General features: G+C 45.7%; 1 pseudogene; it reads right to left on the minus strand.

Annotated features, from left to right (window-relative positions):
• The window catches only part of LOC102250532, a 13,986-nt pseudogene extending 12,987 nt beyond the window's left edge, over nt 1-999 (minus strand).
• Nucleotides 1,000-6,516: the final 5,517 nt, after the last annotated feature.

Here is a 6,516-nt window from a genome sequence, read left to right on the forward strand (position 1 = left end):
TATGTCTCTGCTATTTTGTTCATCAGTTTATTTTGTTCATTAGATTCCACATATGAGTGAGATCATGTGCTACTTGTCTTTCTCTGACTGGCTTATTTTGATTAGTATAATATTTTCCAGGTCCCTCCATGCTCAAAGGCTAAGATATCCTTCATTTTCACTGCTACATAGTATTCCATAGTGTAAATGTACCACAGCTTTTTTATCCATTCATCTAATGATGGGCACTCGGGCTGTTTCCAGATATTAGTTACTGTAAATTGTCCTGATATGAACCTAGGAGTACATACATTCTTTCTGATTGGTGTTTCAGGATTCTTAGGATATATTCCCAGAAGTGGAATCATACGGTCACAATGCAGTTCATTTTTAATTTTTTGGAGTAACCCCATATTGCTTTCCACAGTGGCTGCACCAGTCTGCATTCCCACCAGCAGTATACTAGGGTTTCCTTTTCTCCAGATCCTTGCCAGCACTTGTTTGTTGATTTATTGATGGTAGCCATTCTGGCAGGTGTGAGGTGATACCTCATTGTTTTAATTTGCATCTCTCTGATAATTAGTGACTTTGATCATTTTTTCATGTGTGTCTTGGTCATCTATCTGCATGTCTTCTTTGGAGAACTGTCTATTTATATTGGATTACCCATTTTAAAAATTGGATTGTTTATCTTACTTTTGTTAAGTTGTTTTTCTTAGTGATCAGAAGTACCACATTGTCTCCAGTCTCTTCATTGTGTTGTGAGTGAGCTCCATCAGAGAATGGGAACTTTTTGGACCATAAAAAATGGCAGTACACTGCTTTATGTCCCAAATCCTCCACGTCAAAATCATGCACATTCTTGGGGTTGTCTTTCTGAATGTGAAGAGTAATCATAGATTTGTTGTAATGATCTTTAATATACAATCTTTTGTAAGCTTTATAACCAATTGTGGCTGTCCCAGCAGCAATGATAACTGCTGCAATTTATTAAACTCCTATGCTGGAATTCAGACTCATGGTACCTTTACAGTGGGGCCTTGACTTACGAGTGTCCCGACTAACGAGTTTTTTGAGATACGAGCCATCCCTCCGCCGATTTTTTGCTTTGAGTTGTGAGCTAAAATTCGGGTTACGAGCCAGCTTCAGATACCCCACCGCTAGTTGGCACAGCAAACGTCACAGTGAATGCCACAACATCAGTCCAGCATCACATGTCTCACTCGTTCACTTTATGATTTGACATACGAGTAATTTGAGTTATGAGCTCCATCACGGAACGAATTAAACTCGTAAGTCAAGGCCCCACTGTATTTGCAAGGCATGTGCACAGGACACTGAATACAAATGGGCTAGTGGGAACAGACTGAGTCAAGGTGTAAAAAGTGACCTAAAGGCATTGATTCCCCATCTAATGTATTCTTCATTTCAGTGATTGTATTCCTCATTTCTTACTGTTATTTTTATGGTTTTTATCTCTTTGTGTAAGTTCTCACTGAGTTCGTCTATTCTTCTCCTAAGTTCATTTAGCATCTTTATAACCAGTGTTTTTAACTCTGTATCTGTTAGATTGCTTGCTTCCATTTTGTTTAGTTGTTTTTCTGGAGTTTTGTGCTATTCTTTTATTATGTTTATTTGCCTCCTCATTTTGGTTACCTTATTGTGTTTATTTCTATGTATTAGGTAAATCTGCTACATCTCCCAGTCTTGGTAGGTGACCTTGTGTTGGGCCTAGTGCACAGACTCCGTGGTCACCTGAGCTGGGTACTTCAGGGGTGTACCTTGTGTGAGTTGTATGTGTCCTTCTGTTGTAGTTGATCCTTGATTAGTGTTGGCATGTCAGTGGGTGGCATTGACTGTCAGGTTGACTGGCTGTTAGGCCATGACTAAAAGATGAGCTGTTGTATGTGGGATGACCCCATGGAGAGGGATTTACTTTAGCGAGACTCTGATGCCTACCAAGTCCACTCTTTGGGTGTATCATTTATGGAGCTAATTGGGTTGTGCTCTAGTGTGGTCTGAAACTGGCCATCAGGCATGTTAGTTCTGGGGCTTCTTGGGAGGGTTTCCAGGGCAGGCCAATGTCAGCCGCTGCCTGGGTCTGGCCCACGTCACCAAGTAGGAGTTCCAAAGTGATCTGCAGTCAGTAGCTACCTGTGCTGGACTTGCAGGTGCTTGGGAGAGGCTATGCCGTGAACCAAGGCTGACTGCAACTAGTGCTTGGGGCATGCCAAGGTCAGCTGCTGCTTGTTTGGAGTTTGTGTACCTTTTAGGTATTTCAGGCAAGTCTGCAATGTGGGTTGAGGTCAGCTGTCTGTGAGGAACAACTGATGATAAAGGTTCAGATTAGTTCAAAGGCTGGATGAGTTGGGGTCTCAGGAAATTTCCAGGGTGGGGCAAGTAGTGTTAGACAACTTGATGGAGACTCAGATATGGCACCTGCTGCAGGCTCTGTGGGGGGAGGGCTCAACAAAGGAACAATGGCAACTGCTAGCACTTCTGTATGCAAGAGAGCTGCCTCTCCAGTTCTTGTGCTGCAGCCAGACAATTCAGTTTCTACCTGTATGTCCCTAGCACTTTTCCAGCTGCTGTCCCTAATCACTCCCTTGCCAGCCTGATCGACACCTAACTGCTCCCCTGCCGGCCCGATTGCCCCCAACTGCCCTTCCCTGCAGGCCTGGTCACCCCTAACTGCTCTCCCCTGCTGGCCCGATCACCCCTGACTGCCCTCCCCTGCTGGCCCAATAGCCCCCAACTGCCATGCCCTGCCGGCCTGGTTGCCCCTAACTGCCCTCCCCTGCAGGCCTAGTGACCCCCAACACCCCTCCCCTGTAGGCCTGTTCCCCCCAACTTCCCTCCCCTGCCAACCTGGTCGCCCCTAACTGCTCTCCCCTGCAGGCCTGGTCCCCCCAACTGCCCTCCCATGCAGGCCCCATCACCCCCAAGTGCCCTCCCCTGCCGGCCATCTTGTGACCACATGGGGAAGCCATCTTGTGCGAGGGCATGATGGTCAATTTGCATATTAACTATTATATAAGATAGACTAGAGGCCCTGTGCATGAAATTCGTGCACTGGGGGGTGGGGTCCCTCAGCCCGGCTTGCGCTCTCTTGCAGTCCAGGACCCCTTGGGGGATCAGGCCTAAGCCAGCAGGTGGACATCCCTCTCACAGTCTGGGATCCCTAGCTCCGTACCGCCTGCCTGCTCGCTCCTTATCACTCGGCTCATTTTTCCTTAGTGGCAGGCTCCTTACTGCTCAGCTCACTGCTCCTTAGCGCTGCCGTGAAGGCGGGAGAGGCTCCTGCCACCGCTGCTATGCTCACCAGCTGTGAGCCCAGCTTCTGGCTGAGTAGTGCTTCCCCCTGATGGAGCACACTGATCATGAGTGGGCAGCTCCTGTGTTGAGTGTCTGCCCCCTGGTGGTCAGTGTGCATCATAGTGACCAGTTATTCTGGTTGTTCCACCGTAACGGTCACTTAGGCTTTTATTATATAGACTAGAGGTCCGGTGCATGAAATTTGTGCATGGGGCGGGGGGGCCTCAGCCCAGCCTGCACCCTCTCACAATTTGGGACTGCTGGCTCCTAACTTCTCACCTGCCTGCCTGCCTGATCACCCCTAACCACCTCTACCTGCTGGCCTGGTTGCCCCTAACTGCCCTCCCCTGAAGGCCTAGTCACCCCTAACCACCTTCCCCTGCTGGCCTGCTTGCTCCTAACTGCCTCTGCCTCAGCCCCCGCCACCATGGCTTTGTCTGGAGGGACGTCTGGTCTAATTAGCATATTACCCTTTTATTACTATAGACTAGAGGCTTGGTGCACAATGCCCCCCCCACTGGCCTTGTTGCCCCTTACTGCCCCCTCTGCCTGCTTGGTTGCCCCTAACTGCCCCCCCTGCCGGCCTGGTCACCCCATGCAGTCTGCTGTTCAGTCATTTAGTTGTCCCACACTAACCCTCCTGCCGGCCTTGTCACCCCACTCAGCCTGCTGTTCAGTCGTCTGTCTGGTTGTTTAGGTTGTGACGTACCCTGGCTTTTTATATATTAGGATAGTTGACATACAATATTATATTAGTTTCAGTTGTGCAGCATAGTGACTTAACATTTATATACCTTACAATGTGATCACCACAATAAGTCTAGTAAGCATCTATCACCATATAAAATTACTGTTATGATTTTTAATTTTATGAAGGATCATTTTGCTTATGCTACCATCACTGGAGCTTTTAAGAGTATCTAGAGCTGATGATCCTTTTTCTAAAACGATTTAAGTCTTCATACAAATAAGTTTTAGTTAAGTATGAATTTACTTTTGTTTTCCATCATGGATTGTGCTTTCTTTTATAATTTTTATCCCTCTGTTAAACTTCTCATTTTGGTCATGTATTGTTTTCCTAATTCATTTGAATTGTCTTTGTGTTTTCTCATAGCTCTTTGAGCGTTCCTAAAAGTGATTTTTACTTCCTTATCAGCTATATTGAAGACCTTCATGTCTTTGGGGAACAGTTAATGGACAATAATTCTGCTTTTTTGGTGGTGTGCCGGGGTTCATGTCCCAGCATCAAGAAGGGTTCAGGAATCTGGAAAAGGCTGTGCGCAGATGACATAGAAATCCAGAGACTAATAAAGAGTCTGGAGATGAGTTATTTTTGAAAGGCATTTGGGGGTCAGAGGGGCCTAGCTTAAGAAACTAAGATCTCTTTGTCTCAGGACCCCATGCTTTTTATTAACACAAATTGTCCTGAGGCATGGTGGAGATATACACTTCAAAGGGCTAGGTTTCCTATACAGAGTCCATTGTCAGATTGGAAGAATTAGCCTATGGCTGTTCAGGTGTTTGGCCAGTAGGAGGCAATAACATGTAGATTAAGATGCCCTTTAACTGTCTGGAAGCCACAATCAGTTTCCTATTCAGGTTTGGGGAAAAGCCTTTAGCCATTCCCAACAGGTGACTACATGTGTGACTCAACCCTGTTGAGTCCTCAGTTTCATCAACCTTTTGATGAAACTCTTGAAATTATGACATGCTGGAATTGGTTTCTGGCAGTGGTGTCATATTTCCTTGATTTTTCATGTTCCTTTGAAGTCTTGTGTTGCTGTCTTCTCATTTGAAGTCACCTCCTCTGTCTTTACTGACTGACTTCAAGAGAAAAATAAATTCCCTCAACCCTGCTATGGATTCTGAGGCTTTCTCAAACATTCTATGAATGTGACTGCTTCACTCTTTTTACTCCCTCTTGTGGCAAAATTCTTAAACTTCTCTCATCCTGCATTGGACCAGGTTTGGTACTGACAGCCTTTCCTTTGCTTTCCCAAGGGCGGTTTCTCCTAGGTCAGCCGTGGGCAAACTACGGCCCGTTTGAAATGAATAAAACTAAAAAAAAAAAAAAAAAACCGAACCCTTTTATGTAATGATGTTTACTTTGAATTTATATTAGTTCACACAAACACTCCATCCATGCTTTTGTTCCGGCCCTCCGGTCCAGTTTAAGAACCCATTGTGGCCCTCGAGTCAAAAAGTTTGCCCACCCCTGTCTAGGTCCACAAATTTCAACTGACTTTCTGCATGTGTTCACTAGCCCTCTGTAGAAGTTCATTTTTATTTCCATGGGAGTATGTATCTTCAGATGAGTAATTCCCAGTGGCTTGTGGGTGGGCCTTCCAACACAGTCCCTGGCATGATTAGTAGGATTCATGTCCCCTTGGTACATTCAGTTCCATGTCCTGCTACTATTGTCCCAGCTGCTCACTTCCCCTACTTCTGAAGCTCTTGACTCAGTACTCTGAATGATGCAAGAGAGAAATGGGCCTCTTTGGTTGGTCCTGCATAGCTGGGGATGCTAAGTGCTCACTGATACTCTCACATACCATCCCCAACACCAAGTGAAATCAGGCCCAGTAAGATTTTTTTGTCACTGAACTGTGCTACCTTGGGGGAGGGCTGATGCATGAAAAAATCATATTGTTTTTCTTACTCTCACCATTGCATCTAAACTTGGATTTTTTGCTCCAGTGTTGTGTAGGAACTTCTCAGCTAGATTCTTGGACTTGGTGATTGTCTAAACTGGTGTTCTTGTGGGGAAGAAGATAGAAAACTCTTATTTCACCATGATGGTAATATCACTTTTCAGAATTTAATTTTAAATAGAAATTTAACCATAACATTTTAATATTTTTTAATATTTCCTGTAACTTTTAGAGGTTATACAATAAGCCAAAAGTGACTTCATAATCCTATATAATAAAGCAGTAATATGCAAATTGACCATTACACTCTCACACAAGATGGCCACCCCCATGTGGTCAAAGATGGCTTCCCCCATGTGTTCAGAAGATGGCCACAACCATGTGGTCACAAGATGGCCACCACAAGATGGCTGGCAAGGAGGGCAGTTGTGGGTGAATAGGCCAGCAGGGGAGGGCAGTTGGGGGCGACCAGGTTGGCAGGGGAGGGCAGTTGGGGGCAACCAGGCCAGCAGAGGAGGGCAGTTGGAAGGGACCAGGCCTGCAGGGGAGGGCAGTTAGGGGCAACCAGGCC

Source organism: Myotis brandtii, unplaced genomic scaffold, assembly GCF_000412655.1.
Source record: "Myotis brandtii unplaced genomic scaffold, ASM41265v1 scaffold977, whole genome shotgun sequence".
Taxonomy (NCBI): domain Eukaryota; kingdom Metazoa; phylum Chordata; class Mammalia; order Chiroptera; family Vespertilionidae; genus Myotis; species Myotis brandtii.